This window comes from Danio rerio, chromosome 11 (genome assembly GCF_049306965.1).
Source record: "Danio rerio strain Tuebingen ecotype United States chromosome 11, GRCz12tu, whole genome shotgun sequence".
NCBI lineage: Eukaryota > Metazoa > Chordata > Actinopteri > Cypriniformes > Danionidae > Danio > Danio rerio.
Window position 1 is genome coordinate 43,459,523 of NC_133186.1, and position 23,430 is coordinate 43,482,952.

Here is a 23,430-nt window from a genome sequence, read left to right on the forward strand (position 1 = left end):
ACTTGTTAATAGCATTGAGGTTGTTGAATGGTTGTATGTGCTTTAAATTAGCTAATTTTAAAACAATTGTTTAATAATGGACCCTTTTCACAAGACTCCTATGATGTGCTTAACCATCATCAGCATCTTAAATCCTTGAAAGTTTTTAATATTTATGTATTTTTTAAATGTATGAACATTTATATGACATTTACATCGACGGTTCTTTCACATGGAAAACACACATTGAGTGGGTTTGTTCTTGTTTACACTAGAGATTGAATTTTTTTATGGAGGTTGCGTCTTTTTGGAGTTAACAGGAAGCTCATGATGTTGTTTTATAAAGCAGTTCTTGAAAGCATTGTTAGATATGGTATCACAGTTGTGGTTTGGCAACCTATCTGTTCAGTGTAAATCTAAGTTGATGCATCTCTTAACCAGTTAAACTCTGCTGTTATTTTGGGATTTCCGCCTGGATTTTGCCTACCCAAATATAAAAGCTTTCCAAATCCACATGCAGAGGAGTAAATGCAAAATGTTGGTATCATTTTAAAGAAAACCCTTTGTATTTTTATAAAACACTATTGAAAGTGTTTAAAATATCTGCATATGTTGTCTGTGTTATAATAAACACCTAAAAAAAGAGGCGCTTTTTGTGTGTTTTGTTTTATAAACTCAAATTTGAAAGTGCACCTTTTAGGCTCTGTGTGGTCTAGCGTGCTGTAATTAATTTTGGTGGTTCCTGCACATGTCTGTAATCATACGAAAAAACAAAAATGTCTCTGCCATAATCTATGCATAAGTTATTGTATTCCAACTGATGAGAGGTGCTGTACAAGCCACAGGGAGCGATCATTGTTTTCATATTTCACTATTCTTTTGTTTGATCAAACATAATTCACTGTGTTTGGACCACATCAGACATATAAAAGGATTACTTATGCACATCACCTCAAAAACAGAGGGGAAATGGCCGTGAAGCACACAGCATAGGGTAAGAGATGACAGCTGTCTGTGGGCTGCTTAGTAATCATAAATGTATTGTTTACACTTCTGTGCCATGGAAACATCGCAATTCATTCGACAACTGTTTGATAAGTGAATATAATTCAGTAAAAAGAATGCTAGAACCGTATGAGCACCGGCAAGAGCTTTCATTTGAGCTATAACTTGTACATGTGTCATATGAAAATGAACCAATGTTCAATACCCAGCTCGGGTATCCAAAATACTGTGTATTTAAGTGTAAATAACTTTTGTACAGTAGAATAAAAAGCAAAGTGATGCATATGTGCATGAAATATAGATTCTACACTTTCTAACAAAACCACTTAAGGGGGTCTGGTGTAGAGGTCTGCATACATCACGGGACCCGACCAGATTTCTGCGGCGCGGAAATAAATTTCCGAATAAAGCGCGGGAACGGTCGGTAACGGGTTTAATTTGGGACGGAAGCGGGCCGTCTAGCAATATCGCTCCCACTTCCCGAGCGAGTGTGTAAATGAAATAGCGCAATTCTGTGTTTAGCTTGTTCGTTGCAGTGTGTGTGTGCGCACGCGCGAATGAGAGAGAGAGCTATGTCTGTGTGTGTGTGTTTGGTGCTTATGTGTGTGTGTGACAGCTTGTTATAGACTGTCTGGACTCTGTATAGCTGGGTGGTTTTCGGTTTTGTTCTCCCCCGCTCTTTAGCGGGATCAAGCCTGGCGGGTAGAAAACGGGGCTGGTCGGGCAGCAGGACAACAAATGCTGAATGTAAGCGGGAGCTGTCGGGTTCGGGCTAAAACCTGGCGGGTGCGGGCGCCAAAATTTAGTCCCGCGCAGATCTCTAGTCTGGTGCAATGCTAGCCCTTCAAATCTTAAAGCGAAAGTCGATGCAGTCACGGTACCGGGTCCGCGGAGTCTAACTGGTTTTAAAGACAGCATGGAAAATTGTTGGCCACAATGAATTTTTTAATCCTCAAGTTTTATACGAGGATTGTGTCCTCAATCAGGTGGTAAGGATTGTGAACAATCCAACTCTTTTTAATTTTTTTCCACATTATGAACTGCTTCCCTCTGGTAGAAGATATAAAGTCCCCAAGTGAAAGGAAAAAAATAGTAAATAAAACACTAATAAAAAGGAAAAATCAAGAACACCATAAAACTGAAAATTTAGTTTGTAATTTATTTTTGAAACACTCATTTGAATGTAAATGTATTATTGTTCTATTCCTAAAGATGTTTGGTCACCACACTCTCATTATAAAGAATGTAACCCTTTAATATGCACCAAAATACACTGTCTATTTAGAAATGGATAGAAATGTTTAAAGGGGGTGTACTCACTTATGCTGTGCACTCTATGTTCCTTAAAGACGCACATTAATGTGTTTCACTTTTGTAAAAGTCGATTGCATCACCAGGTCACGCCTGTATTGTTTGTATTGGGCGAACTCCATATAAGGTGACTTTTCAGGTGACATTTCCAAGAGCTGTCAACAATACAATGCGCTTATGTTGTACACCCAGTGAATCACGGACATACTTTTGATGCCCTTATCGTGAAAGCTAATGCTTAGTAGACAACCAACACTGCTTGTTTCCCTCTGGGCAGCACATCTGAAATCTTTATTAGCAGTATGGATGGGTCTTCGTGTTTCTCCATGTGTCCCTGAAGCCCTCCGGAACAGGAGAGCAGAAAGCAGGAGCGACTCCCTCATCCGTCAACTCTCACATTACTCAGACTGATTGCTGCATTAATGAAGCCGTGACCTTCCCTTTTGAAGACTAGTGCAGGAAACACTGCAAAAACCTGCATTCTTCATCATAGTCAAAGTCAGCTTTATTGGCAATTCTGCCACATGTACAGATGTACACATTGTAAAAAAACTTAAAATAAAAAAGTTAACTCAACCTAAAATTGTTAATTGTATGCACCCAGAGCCTGAGAGAGCTGTCATTGTAATTCTCTGCACTGTAATAGTTGACTCAACTTAAAATTGTAAGGGAAAATGCTGCACTGCTTTTGTTATTTTTTTATTTTTTTGAGTTGACTCAATTTTTAACCCAAGCTCTGCACTTGACTTGAATTTAAGCTGAGTCAACTCAATAATGTTCTCCAGTAAGTTGCCTTACTTTATTTTTTGATTCATTCATTCATGCATTCGTTGTTTGATTCAGTCATTCATTCATTCATTGTTTTATTTATTGATTTATTGATTGATTCATTTATTCATTAATAGTTTGATTTATTCATTCATTTGTTTCTTTCGTTCGTTCGTTTATTTCCTTTATTGTTTCATCCATAAATTTGTTTCTTTTGTTCATTTGTTTCACTCATTCATTCATCGATTCATTTATTTATTATTATATTATTTCATTTATTCATTTGATTCGTTGCTTCTTTTATTCAATTACTCATTCATTTATTTGTTCAGTGTTCCATTTATTGTTTCATTCATTCATTAATCTTTTGATTGATTGATTGATTGATTGATTGATTGTTTTCATTAATTAATTCATTCATTAATTTATTTAATTCTTTCATTAATTCATTGTTTGATTTATTCATACATCGTTTGATGCATTCATTCATTTGTTTTATTCATTCATTCATTGTTTGATTAATTTCATTCATTCATTGTTTGATTCGTTCATTAATTAGTTGTTTGATTCATTGATTGATTCATTTATTCATTTTATTCATTCATTCATTCATTCATCGTTTCATTCATTCTTTTCATGCTTTCATTTTTTTCCTTAATCATTTTTTCATTCATTTTTTCGTTTTCTTTTTTCATTTGATTGATTAATTCATTGATTCATTCATTTATTCAATAATTGTTTGATTTATTTATTCATTTATTTGTTTCTTTCGTTCATTTGTTTGATTCATTGGGTCATGGATTAATTCATTTGTTTCATTCATTGTTTCTTTCATTCATTCATACATTCATTAATTTGTTCCACTCATTGATTGATTGATTCATTCATTCATTCATTCATTCATTCATTATTTGATTAATTCATTCGTTTGATTTGTTGTTTTTTTATTCATTTACTCATTCATTTAGTTGTTTCATATATTGTTTTACTCATTGTTTCACTCATTCATTTATCATTTGATTGATTGATTCATTGATTCATTCATTCATTCATTCATTTATTCATTGTTTGATTCATTCATTCATTAATTGTTTTATTTATTCATTCATTTCATTCATTCATTCATTCATTCATTCATTCATTTATTCATTTGTTTTATTTATTCATTCATTTATTCATTTTTTGATTCATTCATTTCATTCATTCATTGTTTGATTTAATCATTCATTCATTTCATTAATTCATCGTTTGGTTCATTCATTTATTCGTTTGATTCATTCATTTATTTATTTGTTTTAATCATTCATTCATTAATTCGTTGTTTTATTCATTTCATTCAGTCATTCATTGATTTATTTGTTTAGTTTATTCATAGTTTTATTCATTCATTGTTTGATTTACTGTTTTATTCGTTTATTCATTCAGTCATTTGTTGTAAAAATATATTATTAATCTCCTATATATATATATATATATATATATATATATAATTGATGCTGTTAATTCATTCAATTAATTAATTACAAAATGTAAAACATTAAATTATTTAATTAAATTTCTAAAGTATACATATAACCACAGTCTACAGCCGTGCTACTGAAATACAGTATGTAAGAATGTAACTTAAGAACTGAATGCACACACAAAAAGTCTGGGATTGTCAGATTTAACATCGCTTTACCAAGCAGCAATTGTTAAACGTTAACAGTGTTCCTTTTTTGTTTTTATTTGTCTGTAAAACAGGAAAAAAGGAGGTTGATTTGTGTCGGGACGTTCCTGACGAGACCGCAGGGGCTGGATTTTATAGCCTTCCTCTCTATATGACTCTGTGTGATGTGGAGAGACTGTCAGCCAACAGGCATTTCCATCCGTCTCGCAGACAGACAGAAGAGAAGAGATGAGAGGAAAACGTAGGAGGTGAGATACATGTAAGACAGATGATCCTGCCATTGTGAAAAAGATTTTTAGGTGTTTGATTTTGTCCCACAACGATTCAGATTTCGTCAGCAAATGTCTCCCTATTGATAATGTGAACTGGAAATGATATGCTAGATATGACACACATTAAAAGCGTATCAATTCATAGTATTATACTTTTAATATTTCTTATGGTCAAAGATTCTTAAAAAATAAAGTGTTTTTGACGTTTCAAGATAGTAAAGAGATAGTTCACCCTAAAATACATGTAAAACGTGGTTGTAAACTTGTAAAAATTTTATTCTTCTGTTTAACACAAAATAAGATATTCTGAAGAATGTTTGGAAAAAGCAACCATTAGCAGTGTATTCATAGTAGGAATGAAAATACTATGGAAGTCAATGGCTGCTTTTTCCAGCATTCTTCACTATATCTTCCTTTGTGTTCAAAAGAAAAAAGAAACATTCATTTTTGAGTGAACTACACTCAAAAATACGTTTGTCGTTTGTTCAAACTACTTATTTAAAATAAGCTGAAACAATTAGTGTTTTTTTCTTTTCTTTTTTTTGCAACAGCTTGATTTTTTTTCAATGCACTTTAATTTGTAAAAACAAATATCAAGTTAACTTAATGCCTTCATGTTGTTCCATCAAAAATTGATTGTGTGGAGCTCAAGAATTTTTTACAGTGTATCCCTTTAAAAGAGTGAACAGTTATTTTAAGTTCTAGCATTATTTTACAGTATAAGGACATTTGTTTTAGGTCATAGAGAAATATTAGGGTCATCGAAAAAGCCAAAAGCAGTAAATAAAGGTAACTCTGCTTTGGTTTAAAGATTAAACACACATAATTTTTTACCTGTAGTATATTCTTCAAGGAATGCAAAAACCAATTTATTTGCAAAACCAAAAATTACAAGGAACATTAATCCTTATAGATTTAAGAGGGTTATAGGAAGAAATAGTTTTATTGTATACAAGCGCTGTTGCTTGGATAGTATTACCTCCTAGGAGTATTAAAGCGACTCAAGATGATAGTGTTTTTAGAAGAAAAGGTTTTATTAATAAAGGTTAGAATATGTTTGCAGTGAGTTGAGCTGATGTTGTTTGCAATCCATTTATGATTATCGAGGTCCACATTGGAAATATGCCAATAGCTTTTTTGTGTGTGTATTTTATCCTTGACAGTCTTATGTATAAATCAGTCTTATTGGACTTGTTTGCATCATGGTTTTCGCAGGGTCTTAAAAAGTCTTAAAATGTCTTAAATTCATTCATTAATTTATTTTCTTTAAGCTTAGTCCCTTTATTTATCAGGGGTCACCACATCAGAATTAACCACCAACTTATCCAGCATATGTTTTATGCAGTGGATGCCCTTCCAGCTGCAACCCATCACTGGGAAACACCCATCCACTTTCACTCACTCTCATGCACTATGAATAACTTAACTTCACCTATAGTGCATGTTTTTGGACTAGTGGGGAAAATCAGAGCACCCGGAGGAAACCCACGCCAACACGGGAGAACATGCAAACTCTACACAGAAATGCCAACTGACCCAGCCGAGGTTCAAACCAGCAACATTCTTGCTGTGAGGCGAGAGCACTAACCACTGCACCACCGTGCAGCCTCTTATTATCTATATGTTATTTTAAATTCTAGCCTTATTTTACAGTACACAGACTTTTTTAGGTCATAGAGAAATATTAAAGTCATAAAAAAAGTCAAAAAGTAACAGTATGTAATTCTGCTTTGGTTCAAACATTAAATATACATTTTTATAGTATGTTCTTCAAGAAATGCAAAAACTATTTGCATATTTAGTTTGCATAATTATATACCCCAGTTGCTTGAATGTATCGGCTTGGAGTGTTTAGGATGATAGTATTAGTGAGATTTAGGATGATAGTATTTTTTAGAAGGAAAGTTAAAAATAGTCTTATTATTGACAGTGGGAATATTTTCGCAGTGAGTTTAGCTGATGTTGTTTGCAATCCGTTTATGATTTGCCCATCCATTTTTTTAAATATAAAGCACCAGAATGGAAATAAGCAAATGGCTTTTTTGTGAATTTTATCCTCGATTTCAGGTTTTGAAATATGTATTAGTCTTATTGCACTTTGTTTTAAATTGTTTAAAGTTTAGTCAAACTAAACAAACAATTTAGCTAAAGAAATAAATGTCATAAAACAGAAATAAATCTAATACTGTTTTAATTCAAACATCAAAAATAAATCAGATTTCCGCTTGTCAAATATTTTTCAAGAATTTCCAAAAACTACACTCTACAAAAGAATTTCCACTTTTCTAGTCATCTCAACTTATATTAATCAAACCAACTAAAAATATTAGGTTAAACTTATAACTTAAACAATTATATACTCATTATATAGTATGTTGTGCTGTCGACACAATAGCCTACTGGTTAGCGCACAGGCATATGGTGCAGTAGCTCGTCAGGGTGTCCTGAGTTCGAATCCTGGCAAAGGGACATTTCCCTACCCACCTCTCTCTCTCTTTCTCTCTCCAACTTTTATTCCTGTCTCAATACTGTCCAATCTAAACGCTACAAATATATATTATATTATATTATATTATATTATATTATATTATATTATATTATATTATATTATATTATATTATATTATATTATATTATATTATATTATATTATATTATATTATATTTAGATAACTTATGCTATGAAATATGAAGGTGAGGCGGTGGCGCAGTGGGGTAGCACGATTGCCTCACTGCAAAAAAGTCACTGGTTCAAGCCCCAGCTGGGTCAGTTGGCATTTCTGTGTGGAGTTTGCATGGTCTCCCCGTGTTGGTGTGGGTTTCCTCCGGGTGCTCCAGTTTCCCCCACAGTCCAAACACATACACTATAGTGGAATTGGGTAAGCCAAATTGTCCATAGTAAATTAATTAATAAGATATGTTAAAATGGGTGGCACATGGGTGACTCAGTGGTTAGCACTGTGGCTTCAAAGCAAGAAGGTTGCTGGTTCGAGTCCCAGCTGGGTCAGTTGGCATTTCTGTTTGCATGTTTGCACGTACAACTTCGGGTGCTCTGGTTTCCCCCATAGTACAAAGACATGTGGTTAATTGAATGAAGTAAGTTGGCCGTTGTGTGTGTGTGTGTGTGTGTGTGTGTGTGTGAGTGTGTGTGAATAAGTGTGTATGGGTGTTTCCCAGTACTGCATTGCAGCTGGAAGGGCATATGTTATTTAAAGCATATCCTGGAATAGCTGGCGGTTCATTCCACTGTGGCGACCTCTGATAAATAAGGGACTAAGCCGAAGGAAAATTAAAGAATGAAATAAGTTAAAGCAACATTAAAACATTTATAGTCATGATGGTTTGATGGTTTGTTATTGAACTTTTTTGCAGAGTGTTTGCAATTTGTTATGGACATAAACCATCTGCTAAAAGGCAGTAAATGGGATGCATGTCAAAGTATGTCCAAGTAAGCAAAGAAAGAAATAGAGTAAGATAAATAGGACAGCTCACGCTTTTAAGTCCCTCCTTATGTCATAACACATGATGCAGCTGCCAGCAAGTCAGAAAGCAGTATTTTCTGAACCGACCAAACACACCCTCGCATGAACAATCACAGCTCCGCCCCTTTACTATTGATTCTTGACCTTCGCTTGAACGACTGCAACATTTGCCTTACATCAAAAACAAACAGAAGCACTGAAACAAACCCCCCCCCTACGCAAGATCCTCAAGCTAGACATGGACGTGTCTTAAAAGAGCATTTCCAGGAAATGACCCTATTAGCTGCATGTGAGAAAATGATTAATATGTGCCGTGGGTGGAAGAAAAGGTTGAGTAAGGTTTTTGTAATCATTGTCGGTGTTGTAATTTGGAAATGTGGAGGCACTTGAATGTGTGTGCGTGTGCATGTCTGCCTTCCAGACAGTCTAACATCCTCAGGATATTGACTAAACAAATATAAATCAGACCGGCTGGCGCTAACATCCTCATCATCCTCATCATCATTACCAAACATTTGTTATAGTTTGACTGTGTAAACCAGGCCACATGTTAGAGGCAGAGCTTGTCCAACATGTAAAGTTTATGCATTCATTCACGCATAATCAGTCAGATATTTGCTCTGACTCAAATAAAACAGTTTCCTGGGACATTTTAGTCATTTTAAGAAGAAATTCTGCTGCAAACAACAAAGTAAAAGTTTTTTTTATAGTTTCACTGTGTGAAATAAGCCATATGTTGGAGGTTTGAACATTTCATTTATGCATAATCAGTTTTTAGTTATGCACTTTACAATAATGTTCCATTAGTTAACGAAAGCTAATGTAATTACCAAGCGGCAACCTCCCACTCCCCCGCGGGAGGCCAATACGGAAGTAACTGAAACTGCAATTCATCGAAAATCCGCCAGTCCCAGCTCCATAATAGTAAATGTACTGATTGTTTGTTCAAGTTAGTAAATACATTAACTAATGAACAATTATTTTTAGGTTTTAACAAGTTTTTTTTAAGCTTCAGCTAAATAAAGACATTTTTGTTTGTCATTTTCACAGGAAAATGCTGTTGAAAAGTAGCCTGATGCTTCTTTAAAAATGCTATTATGCCTGCTTGTTATTTTTTGGTTGCTACTGCTTTTCTTTATGGTTCCTTAGGTGTTCTGCTTGATATTTATTATGTTACTATGTGGTTGCTAGGGTGTTCTGGTTGTGTTTGGCTGGTAAATAAGCATGATAACTAGTTTTATGTATTCTGGCTCTCCTTTAGTGTAAGTATATGAGATTTTTGTTGTTGTTTTTTGATCCACCAGATGAATATCGCAGGCCTGATTACTTATCTCTCATCATCACGCCTCGCATGATTTGAAATATCATTCACATGTGTAGCAAATCCATTGCATAAAAGTTGATAACGCTTTATAAGTAAGGTCTCATTAGTACATGCATTAACATCAAAGAACAAACTGTGTTAACCTACGATAATAAAAATACAACTGTTTATTGTTGATCATATAAGCTTCTGTTAATAAAATATTAATGTGCAACTTTTCTTTTTTATGATGCAGTTTTATGTGTAAATGTTTGGATTAACATGAATTTCATTCATTCAATGCATTAATTAATGAAATAAAGATTTTATTTTATTTCCAAATTGTGCATCATTTATATACACAATTGTTTAAATAAAGAAATACTGTAAGTAACAATGTAATTTAAAACTGAATCTACAGTATCAAAATGTCCTGCATTTTTTTTACCAAGCCATTTCTATTAAGTTGACAGTCTTCCCTCTTTATTTGTATTTGCCTTTAAAACAGGAATATGCTGCTTAAAATTAGCCTAATGTCACTTACTATAAAAACACTTGCCACTATGCTTGCTAGTTGTTTGAACTCCATTACTAAATTAACTAAAACTTTACCATTGTTAGTTTATGTTAGCTAATGGCTCATTAATAATAGGGGTTTTGAAAATCACTGGCCTGAATTTTGTATGTTTATTTTAAAAAAAAAATCCCAAAAGTGTTTCTTCCATCTCACACGAGGAGCTGAATTGATTGGCTTCTCTCCTTATCTCCAGGTTGAACTTTGATCCAGTCTTTGGGAATGTGCAAAGTGAGATTACATCAACAGGTGCAGGTCCTTAACCTGGTAACCTCATGAATGATGATTCACCCCTCTTCCTCATAAAGTCGCACCCTTTCCCTGTGGAACTCCATGACAACATGCCAGCATGGCACACATGTGCTTTGGTGTGGAGTCCATCTACAATGGATTTAATCAGCCTGTGTAAATTACCCTGTACACAAGGATCTGCCTTGAATTGGTGCAGTCTGTTTTATTAATTATGAGAATTGGATTCTTACTTAAAGGAACACTACATTTAAAAAAATAAATAAGTTCAATTTTTCAGCTCTCTATAGAGTTAAACAGTACTGCAGTTCTTGAATCCATTCAGCCAAACTCTGGGTTGGCTGGAGAATGTTTAGCTTAGCTTAGCATAGATAATTGAATTGGATTAGGCCATTAGCATCTCATTCAAAAATTCATTCATTCATTCATTTTCTTGTCAGCTTAGTCCCTTTATTAATCCGGGGTCGCCACAGCGGAATGAACCGCCAACTTATCCAGCAAGTTTTTACGCAGCGGATGCCCTTCCAGCCGCAACCCATCTCTGGGAAACATCCACACACATATTCACACACACACTCATACACTACGGACAATTTAGCCTACCCAGTTCACCTGTACCACATGTCTTTGGACTGTGGGGGAAACCGGAGCACCCTGGGGAAATCCACCCGAATGTAGGGAGAACATGCAAACTCCACACAGAAACGTCAACTGAGCCGAGGCTGGAACCAGCGACCCAGCGACCTTCTTGCTGTGAGGCGACAGCACTACCTACTGCGCCACTGCCGCGTCCATCTCACTCAAAAATTCAGTTAAAAAGTTTCAATAATTTAATCATAATTTATAATTAATAATTGAATTAAAGAGTTTCTATAATTTCTAAACCTCATGCTCATTCTTTAAATGTACCACTAAATACATTTCTGAAGAGCGCCAAATAAGTCCCAGGAGGTGCAGTTTTTTGCAGCTTTCATTTTCGCGAATCCACGAGAGGCTGCTTTGTATGCTTTTTCAGATCTCAACTTTCTCTCGTGAGTGCCGTTCACACCTGCTGTTCTCACGTAAATCCACCAGAGGCTGCTGTCAACTGACTGGCTGACTGATTGATTGACCCACCCACCCCCTTCCCTAAACCCATCCAATAGTGTTTTACAAAGCACCAATTTACCCACTCACACCCTTCCCAAAATCCAACCGATGGCCACGTTTTCAGATTTTACCACATTCTCACCCTGTGTTTTAACTGTGTTTAAATACACATTACATTACATTACATTACATTACATTACAATTGTTTATTTTTATTTTTGGCTTCTGATTTTGTCTTACCTACTTTCTGGAATCGTTCTTCACCAGACTCGAACCGCATCATCGCTGCAACACCTCTGGGAAAGCAGTCCATACGGAGGTAAGCGGTCAGCAGGTAAGGGCGAAAAGGAACAGCGTCAAACTGCTCGTAGCGTTCATTTGAAAGATGAAATGCGTATGTAGCCATACGTACCTCTGCCTACAGAAATGTATATAGAGCTACGTTTTCAGAATAAGCCTGTGTTGAATTTTTCTATTTAAAGCTTGACTCTTCTGTAGTTACATCATATAAATGAAAAGTGAAAGGCCGATATGGCTAAGAACTATACTCTTCTTCTGGTGTAATAATCAAGGGATTTTGTTTCCATGTCATGACTGCAGCACGGACAATTATATTACACTGTGCCTGATAATAGTGCTCAGATAGGTAGATGTGGTTATGATGGTTACCTGGATGGGTATCCATCGAGGTTAGCAAATTTTCCTACATTGGTTCTCATTCTGAAAACGTAGCCCTATATACATTTCTGGAAATCGTGAATTATGTAGCTAGAGGGACGTATGGCTGCATTTTGTTTTTAACACGAATGCTACAGGGGCGGTATGATGTCATTCCTTTTCGCGCTTACCAGCTGACTGCCTACCTTCATGTGGACGGCTTTTCCGCTGTTCCCAGTTTGTCCAGTGGCTCGTCCTGTATGTTGGAAGATTTGGGATGCAGAGAGGAGTTGACCGTGATGACAGGGTTTGAGTCAAGCAAAGGATGGTTGCAGAAAGCAAGTAAAACTTCAACAAAAGCCAAAAAAATAAAACAAACAAATAAATGACATGGTGAGAATATGGTAATATCTGAAAATGTGGTTATCAGTGGCTGCCACAATGAGTTTTCTTTTTCTGCATTGCTTTTGAAAACACTATTGGTTGGGTTTAGGCAAGCAGGAGGGTGGGGGGATCGGTTGGTTGGTCAGTCGACAGCAGACTCTGGTGGATTTACGCAAGATAAGCAGACATGAATTGCACTCGCAAGAGATATTTAAATGTGTCAGCGGCCTTTGGTGGATTCGCAAAAAAAAAAAAAAAAAAAAAACAGCAAAAAATTTTACTCCTAGGACAAATTTGCCACTCTCCAGAAATGTGTATAAGGGTACATAATCAGAATGAGCCTGGGTTGAAAATTTCAGGCACAGCATAAAAAATAGGAAAATTATCAAACATAATTTAAAATTCAATTATACAAAGTTTTTATAATTTATTTATTTATTTATTTATTTATTTATTTTTAAATTTATCTCTTTTCCTGATTTTAGAATTTTTCTTCTCTCTTCTCTTGTTATCTGTATTGATTTGTACTCATATGTATATATGCTCTATATGTCATGTACATATGCAGATATTTGACTGGACTTGTGGATATGTGCAGGTATAGATTTCTCATGGAGGAATATGATTAGGTATCTGTACAGTTGTGGATGTACATGTGCATATGTATCTACATTTCAAATATGTTTCTTTATTATTATTTGCTGGCATGGGGGAATTTGGGGTTTGTTCTTTAAAATGTGAAAAACCTTAAAAAAAAAAAAAAAAAAAATATATATATATATATATATATATATATATATATATATATATATATATATATATATATATATATATATATATATATATAAACATAATTTAAAATTTTGGGCTTTAAATTAGAAAATTAAAAAAAAAAAAACTCTTTCATCATTTTTGAGCAAGAATCTAATTGTCTTATATGAGGGGTGGCCAATCCTGTTCCTGGAGATCTACCTTCCTGCAGATTTCAGTTGCAACCCTTATCAAACACACCTGTCTGTAATTATGAAGTGGATTTCAGGTCCTAATTAATTGGTTCAGGTGGGTTTGATCAGGGTAGGAGCTAAACTGTACAGGAAGGTAGATCTCCAGGAACAGGATTGAGCACCCCTGTCTTATATGATTCAGTGATTTATGCTTAAAAAAAAGTGCCCCGTCAAACACAGAGACCTTCTTGAAGGATTACATAATGGTAAAACTCAACTATTTAACTGTAGGGGACTTTTGTAAAATGAGCCTATTTAAAAAGCAAAAATGCCGTATTTTGATTTGAGTGCTTTTCTAGAATGAGTGAAATAAAATAGGCCCGAAGTAAAGTAAGAAGAAACAGAAATGAAAATGGATAGCATCTGAGATTATTCTGTGAGATATTGAGATCTCTGACATTGATTTAAGACTTGACAAATCTGAGAACAATTTGAGACACCGATCTCTTCTAAAACTAGAGGAGGCGTGCAGTTCTCAGAAGAAAAATCTCAGAAATCTGTTCTCCATTTCAGCTCGCCGCTGTCATGGAGATGCAGCAAAGATTTGAAGCAAATCACATTTGTGGTGTTATTTATAATATGAGGTTTCAGATTCAAAAGTACAAACAGAAGCGTATAGCTTTAAACCACAATTTAAAGTCAACATGACATCAGAATGGACCCTGTTGACTTTATGAACACACACTCTTGGTGCACAACCATTGCATGTTATTCAGGAGAAAACCACGATTGTAATCTATCATCAGACTGTAATCATTTTTTCTGACGCTCCTACGTTTTTCGACATCCAATCAGTTCTTTTCTCTATTGGATTTGCTGTTTCTCTATTGCACTATAAAAGGAAAATTGTTTTCGTAAAGCTTCATTTTATTACCGCTTGAGTAAAATCAAACTTCAGCAACTTAAAGTGATTTCAAAGCCACATCATATTTCTAATGCGCCGATAGCCAATCCTACTGTGATATTATTGTTTAAACAGCTCAAGCAGGTGTTCCTTCAAGCCCGGTTAAGTGACCCTTTCTGCTCCAAAGGTGCATGACTGCCTGACTTTATAAGGCACTTCCTATGTGTGCGTACAATGACATCATATCAACAGTGGAGTAGTGTGTGTGTGTGAGTGTACAAAAAGCAGAAGGGAGGGATCTGGCAACGGAGGAAAGTTCATGGCCGTGTTTCTATCAACACAAGGCAATCTAAGCTCAGATCAGTTCAGTTCTGTCTTCATACTCGATTGCAAAGTGAGGTGCTTCAAATGACGCAGGAGCGAGTGGAAATACACCCAGATGGACAAACTGTGGCTTTGCTTGGTTAATGTATAGACAAATGCAAATAATGCTTGAATCGGTTTTAATCTATGTAAATCTGCATGCTGTTGACTAAGCATTTGCATTGAATACCCAAACAAAAAGCAACTTCAGGTGGAAAAAATATCCAAATAATGCTTGATTAACAGTTTCAAATCCATCTATGTGCATGCTGTCACATCAAAATTTATATATACATGCAAAATTTCAACTGGCTGCAAATACATTCAATATATCCTGGAGAAAAGCAATGTATGCATATTTGCTTGATATAAGATACAGTATATGCATGCTGTTACATGAAGATTTGCATTCAATGCAAATCCATGCAATAAATAAATAAATAAAACTGTATTTCCCAAATGACATGTATTTCTGATGTTTCCTGACAAATTGGAGCTATGTTAATCTATAGAAAGATGGATAATACTGTTGTTTAACTACCAATACTCACTATTAACTTTTGGCTTATTAAGTAAGGTTTATTTATAAACTAATTTCGAGAGGAGCACGTGCTTATGATTGATAGCACCAGGTCCACATTAGCTAACACTGATTTACCAATCAGACGACTCCTTAACCACTATAAATAACCAGAGTATGTTACTTCAGCCATCTACGTCTTAATGAATCCCCCCTACCACCCCTACTCCTCCCATTTCCTTGTTAAGGCAGCACGGAGGCCTAGTAGTTAGCACCACGGCCGCACAGCAAGAATGTCACCGACTCAGACACTTCCTGGCCAGGTCGGCATTTCTGTGCGGAGTTTGCATGTTCTCCTCGTGTTTGCGTGGATTTTCGCCGGGCTCTCTGGTTTCCTCCCACAGACCAAAGACATGTAACATAAGCTAATTGACAAATCTAAATTGACAGCATACACACTTCACAGCATCAATCTACTTCCAACATTATCAAGCAGGGGAGTTCCCGAGACCTACCTGAACTCGGACTCCCCTCTCGCCCTGCAACGGGAGGGAGCCCCAGGCTCGAGGATCTCACGAGTTTAGGGCTCTCTCCCGGGACAGCATGCCAAACTAGCTTCATAATCAATCATCAGCTAAAGGCGAACTCTTGAAATGCCTATTATTAACATATTGAATGAGTGTTTGTACTTATAATGCAGACCTATAGCCAGCCTGGTGAAAAGGTGGAGCTTCTTGCAGTTATTCGCCTCATTATCTATTTAATTATGAAATATAAATACTGAATTTAGGTGACATTTTAAGCACTATTTTTAGTAATAATAATAATAATAGTAATAATTTAGAGCTTCAGAATTTTTCTAGCCTCTCTTGTAAAAAAAAGTACATTTAAAATTCATACATATCAACAATAGCCAAAATAGCATTCAAAATTATTTTAATATGGGCCGCTTTTTTATTGGTTAAATTCAGTGGTGGAAGAGTACAGAAAAACCATACTTAAGTAAAAGTACTATTACTTGCAAGTAGGGTAAAAGTATCTGTTGTAAATATTACTCAAAGTATGACTAAAATGTAGACATTTTAAAAGTACTCAAGAGTAGTAAGTATTACGCTGTTAAAAGCTGACGCATTTACATGTAATTTGTGCATGTATGTGTAAACGTAACATTCTGTAGTGCATTTAGGTATTGCCCAGAAGACACACAACGTCATAAGACATTAATATTTGATTAGATTTAGGTTGTGACGTCAGGTGACCAAAATTCAATGTCTAGCCAGCATCTTAGGACAATGTTATTTTAATGTCCAATAAGGACATCAAATGACGTTGATATTTGGTCTATTTTAGATTGTTAGAAAGTGACCAAAATCCATCGTCAAGGCAACATCTTAAACCAACTTCATATTAACGTCAAATACTGACATTTATTCATCAGGTATGGCAACCAAAATCCAACATCTGATAGACTTCATAGTATTAATGTCCACACAACGTCAAACTGCAACATCATTAGACGTTGACATTTGGTAACTTGGTAACCCTGTGGCTTGTACAGCACCTCTCATCAGTTGGAATACAATAACTTTTGCATAGATTACAGTAGAGACATTTTTCTTTTTTCCTATGATTACAGACATGTGCAGGAACCACCAAAATTAATTACAGCACCCTAGACCACACAGAACCTAAAAGGTACACTTTCAAATTTATAAAAAAAAAGTTTATAAAAAGTTTATAAGAGTTTATAAAAAAAAACAAAAAGCGCCTCTTTTTTTTAGGTGTTTATAATAACACAGACAACATATACAGTTATTTTATACACTTTCAATAGTGTTTTATGAAAATTCAAAGGGTTTTGCATTTACACCTCTGGATGAAGATTTGGGAAGCTTTTAAATTTGTTTAAAAGCAGAGCTACATTAGAGTTACAGCAGAGCCTTTTTCAATGCGTTATTTTTACTTTTACAACATATGATGGCATAGCAGTCAAAATAGGACAAATGAGCTCATGTATGAGACAAATTCTGGACATTTGTGGTCTTCCGAACCACCCCAAGCAACCCCCGCTGGCTTTAGGCCTGTAATCTACAATCTTATTCCACATACTAACACTTCAACCTAACTACTACCTTAATAACTGTAATAAGCAGCAAATGAGTTTATTGAGCTAAAAGTCCTAGTTAATAGTTAATTAATAGCGAGATTTGTACCTTAAAATAAAGTGTGACTGAAAATGCTTGAACAGCTTCTCATATATAAATGCATATGAATGCTGTTGCAAAAATTAAATGTAGCTTTTAAACACACACACACACACATGCACATTTACACACAAACCATGCATCAATGTACTCCTGTGTTCCCTTGCAAGCTTAACAAGTGCACAGTTATCAGCTAATGTAAGTTCACCTTTCTGTGAATCCTTCACAACATCAACATTGAACAGTGGATTCGCTCTCCTGTCGACCACAACTGGCCTGCTGGAATGTGTGGCATGCTCTTGAAATTATAAGGGGATTAAAGCAAGTCAGCTCATCCACGGCCAAATATCGGATGATAAGCCTGTTGGGTTCGGGGGGCCAAGGCCAGACACAGATTTTCAGCGCTGTAACACAAGCACATTTTGTTCCTGTTGCATTCCTGTCTCTCAGCTCTGTTTGTTTAGCATTTTAAAGTTTTTTTTTGTGCACCATTGTACTTGACCATATAAAGCTTCACCCTCTGAATGCAAGCTACAGTACTCTTATGGCATGGAGTTGCAAGATTTTACTTAACACTTAAGAGTAAGAGTAAGCAATAAAACATGTTACATCAAATTACATAAAAAATTGCATCGCATACACATGTATAATTTGCACTGCATGCATATGCATATATATACTTGAGGAAAGAAATGTCAGACCAAAGAAAATGGATGAAAAAAACAAGCACGCTAAAAAGTGTGATAAACCATGCCTGTCATGTTCTTTACTATCAAGTAGTTTTCTTTCTAATTTTTGAGGATGACGACATGTAATCTGACTTGTCTAATTTAACTTTAAGTGATAAGTTTGCATCAAAATGCTGAATTAATTGCAAACAACCTTTGATACAATACAGACACCTGATATATGAATATGTACGATTATAGATAATATAATACATTTTATTAACATATATGTACATATTTGTACCTCCAATGCTTAAAAACAGTATGTATATTCATTTATTCATTTTGTTTTCGGCTTAGTCCCTTATTAGTTTGGGGTCGCCACAGCAGAATGAACCGGCAACTTATCTAGCATATGTTTTATGCAGTGGATGCCCTTATAGCTGCAACCCATCACTGAGAAACACCCATACACTTCCATTTACACACATACACTATGACATTTAAAGGCCTAACTAGGTTGATTAGGTAAACTAGGTAGGTTAGGATAATTAGGCAAGTTATTGTATACCGATAGTTTATTCTGTAGACATAGCTTAAAGGGGCTAATATTTTTGTCCCTAAAATGTTTTTTTTTTTTTTTTTTTTAAGTAAAAACTGCTTTTATTTTAGCCGAAATAAAACAAATTAGACTTTCTCCAGAAGAAAAAATATTATCAGACATACTATGAAAATTTCCTTGCTCTATTAAACATCATTTGGGAAATATTTAAAAACGAAAAAATAATTTCAAATGTACATATTTGAACCCATATGTACATTCTTGTAACTCCAATGGTTGAAAAATATATATATAATTTGCCTTTTTTGTAACATTTAGGCATATACACTCACTGGCCACTTCATTAGGTAAACCTCACCAGTACCGGTTTGGACCCACTTTTACCTTCAGAACTGCCTTAACCCTTCGTTGCATAGATTCAACAAAGTTATGGATATAATCCTCAGAGATTTTGGCTCATATTGACATGATAGCATCACATAGTTGCTGCAGATTTGTCAGCTGCACATCCATGATGCCAATCTCCCATTCCACCACATCCCAAAGCTGCTCTATTGGATTGAGGTCTAAGAACTGTGGAGGCCGTTTGAGCACAGTGAACTCATTATCATGTTCAAGAATTCAGTCTGAGATGATTCACGCTTTATGACATGGTGTGTTATCCTGCCAAAGGTAGCCATTAGAAGATGGGTACACTGTGGTCGTTAAGAGGTAAACATGGTCAGCAACAATACTCAGGTAGGCTGTGGCATTGACACAATGCTCAATTGGTACTAATAGGCCCAATCTTCTAATGTCCAATTTTGATGAGCCTGTGCAAATTGTAGCCTCAGTTTCCTGTTCTTAGCTGAAAGGACTGGCGTCCTGTTTGAACTGCAGCAGATCGTCTTGACCACGCGCCTAAATGAATTGAGCTGCTGACATGTGACTGGCTGATTAGAAATTTGCTTTAACAAGCAGTTGGACAGGTGTACCTAATAAAATGGCCGGTGAGTGAATGATATGTGTGAAATCCAAACATGAACTTGTCTGTTCATGTCATACATGTAATTTCATATATTGCCATAAACCAGATTCCATATCTGATGGCGACAAAAAAACAAACAAACATAAATCCTTCATCTTTTCATCTCTAATGTCTTTAGATTATAAAATAGTTACAAATTATTTTACCACCAGCATGTAGTAGAGTTTGTCTGGACACAAATTCATGAAAGCAAAGGTGTTTTGTTTTATTCGTTCATTCACTTTCCATAGGCTTAGTCCCTTTATTTATCTGGGGTCGCCACCGCAGAATGAACCACCAACTTATCCAGCATATATTTTACACAGCAGATACGGAACATCCATACAAATACAGTATAGCCAATTCACCTTAGTGCTTGTGTTTTGGATTGTGAGGGAAACCAGAGCACCTGGAGGAAGCCAACACAGGGAGAACATGCAAACTCCACACAGAAATGACAACTGACCCAGCTGGGACTCGAACCAGCGAACTTCTTGCTGTGAGGCGACAGTGCTAACCACTGAGCCACAGTGTCACCCAGTTTTGTTTTGTCTATGATTATGAATGATTATGTGGTTTCATTTTCCGACCTGATTTAAACCCACTGTAAACACACATAAATACGGGCATGAGAACTCTTCACCCGCTCATCTGGAAAAGACTCAAAGCTGTATTAAGGTACATGTAATATACAGCAGCTGTTATCTACGCCTGCACAGACCATAATGAAGAGACATCACCCACATCCATCTAGCCTGCAGACAATATGGGCTCCGTGTCGACAGGCAGGTAAATATAATGTAGCAGTAAAACATCACAGTGTTTGCTGTGCGTGCTTCCTTATCAGAGATGGAGCCAGTCTCTCTGTCTGTGTGGATTCTCTGGCACTCTTATGTCCTCCATTTTGTGCATTAAACGTCTCTCTTTGCACTTCTCACTGTGGTTCTTCAGCCTTGTATGGCTTGGTCTATCTGTTCAAATAATCCCTGACGTTGGACTGTCGTGTTATTTGAGGAGCCTGTCTGCTTCCAGTTACCTCATGTTTGTTTTCTGTGATGACTGCTTCAAAAGCACATCTTATGAATATAAATGATGGTTTTATCATATTTTTGTAATTTAAATGCACAGTTTTGTTTATGGTTGTGAAGTATAAATCAGTTGTATCTCAAACTGTTTTACGTGTACCACTAGTGGTACACAGGCTTCCTTCTAGTGTTACGCAGAGGAATCATTGAATAATTGAAGTAAAAAAGTGAGCACGCTTTTAACCCTTTGACGAGTATGCTAACACCGATGTGATCAGTAAATTGATTCTAAAAGGCTAAACCTTTTATTTTATTTTCATTTTTCTAATGTATTCTATCATTTGAAGTTGAATTCCTCTCGTTATTTGTAATGTTTTTTGGGGGCATATCCCATATTTATATATCCCAGGTTTGGTTTAATCACTTGCTTTTCTGGCACACAAAGCCTACTCTAACTCTCAGTAAGCAGATCTGATTTCTAATTTAAATATGTAAATCCAATTCGCATATTTAAAATACACGTTAATGTTTAGATTTCAAAGATATGCAAATAAGTCATATATACATGCAACTTATGTTTCAAAATTTATCATAAAGAGTTTATATATGAATATGATGACATATAGCCTATATTTTTGAGGTCCAAGGAACATTTCCAGGTTTTGTATAGGCTACTTTATGATAATACTTCACATTTACGTACAGAAGTTTTCTTATTACTTTGAAAGAACAGTGTTTTTTTTATTAAAAGCACATTTTAATTTAAATGTTGACGTTTTATTTATTTATTTTACCTGTAAGCACCGTGCAGTGTTAATGTTCAAACTATTCAAAATGGTTGTAGTGGCTGACAATAATAAATATTCATAATAATAGTAATTAATCTGCCTGTTTTTTGAACTGTGCAGAGCTTTAGCTGCTTAATTACGCCTAATTGGTATGTGGAGAGACTATTTTTTTCTGAAGTGGTATTTGGCGAAAAAAGTTGAGAACCACTGCAGTAAATAATCTGTTTATTTATTATTTTATTAACCATACTGATTGAATGTTAAACTTTGGATTTTAATCCACATTTTAGGGGTTTTATTTATGGTAATGCAAGGAAAATGCTGCAAAACATTGGCTACTGATCAAATATGAGGAAGCACCAATGACATATTACTAGCTGATTTATTATAGTAACTTTATTCCTTTAAATATTCATTTAATGAACAACTGTGGTTTGATAATTAATTATATTATTCATGCCAAATATTTATACTATATTTCAATGTAATACTCTAATTAAAGGAAAATGTTGTACTGAAAATAATTTTTTAAATCATTTTTTACATCACTCAAACATAACATAACATAACAATAATTCTTTACATTTATATGGCTCTTTTCTGGACACTCAAAGCCAGGGGTGGGCAAACCTGGTCCTGGAGGACTGCGTTTCCCATTTAGTCTTCTATACAGGTACTGGCCCTACTTAGCTTTAGTGGACGACAATGTGAGATTTGCAGATAATAAAAATCTGATTATTTGATATAAAGTGGATATTATATTGTATTGTAAAGTATTGTTATGTAATGTAGAATAAAGTAGATATACATTAGGGCCTAATGTTTGTTTATTTTTTATGTATTGATTCAATAAAAACAGATTGAGTTTTATTTATGAAAAGCATCAAATGAGAAAAATAGATGTAATCAAGTAAGAAAAGAGCAAAGCTTAAGTTTTTTTTAAGGAAGAAACAATAGAAAAAGGAATTAAAAGCATTATGATAAAGTCATAAGCAGGGCCAGACAGAATCTGCGGACGTTTTTTGCTATTTCTGCAGAGAAATTTGGTAAAAATCTGCAGAATTATTTTAGGAGTATCCAGCGGAGTATCATAACTAAAACCTTAATATATTAAATAAAAAGTAATAAATTACTGAATAAAATATTAATAAATTCAGATTAACACATTTACACAAGTAAATAAACAGAATTAATAATGGGCAAAAAAATCTGCAGAATTCTGTGCGCAGATTCCGTGTGGGCCTAGTCATAAGTATAGAAACTAGATAAACTATTATTATTAGTCTATAACATTATTAGTATTCATATACAAATTACCCCCATCCTGTGCTCCCTAAACTGGTTGCCGATATGTTTTAGAATAGAGTTTACAATTTTACCATAAGTTTTAAAGGTATTAAATCAATGGTCTCAAACTCAATTACTGGAGGGCCGCAGCTCTACATAGTTTAACCAGCTCCAACTCACACCTGCTTAATGTTCTCTTGTAGTCTTGAACAACTTGATTCGTTGGATCAGTTGTGTTTGATTAGAGTTGGAGCACCTGGAATCCAGTTTGAAACCTAATGGTCAGGCACTACCTTAAGGTCATGGGTCGTAAGGTTTAAGGTCGTCGGACCCAAAAATGTCCAAACTAAAGAAACCCCAGATCCAAACTAAAGAAAATAGGAGACTATAGTAGGTGGAATGGGCTACCCATGTCTATA

The 23,430-nt window shown here is 35.2% G+C and overlaps 1 long non-coding RNA gene across 4 annotated transcripts in view; it reads left to right on the forward strand.

The window, feature by feature from the left end:
* The window catches only part of LOC137496731 (uncharacterized), a 91,713-nt gene extending 80,803 nt beyond the window's left edge, over window positions 1-10,910 (forward strand). For 2 of the 4 annotated variants that reach the window (XR_012387369.1, XR_012387372.1), the window contains exons 4-5: window positions 4,807-4,980; window positions 10,558-10,904. This is a non-coding gene — a long non-coding RNA (uncharacterized lncRNA). Of the gene's footprint in view, window positions 1-4,806; window positions 4,981-10,557 lie in introns of all 4 variants that reach the window. The other 2 variants (XR_012387371.1, XR_012387373.1) reach the window with 2 other exon arrangements.
* The last annotated feature ends 12,520 nt before the right edge of the window (window positions 10,911-23,430 follow it).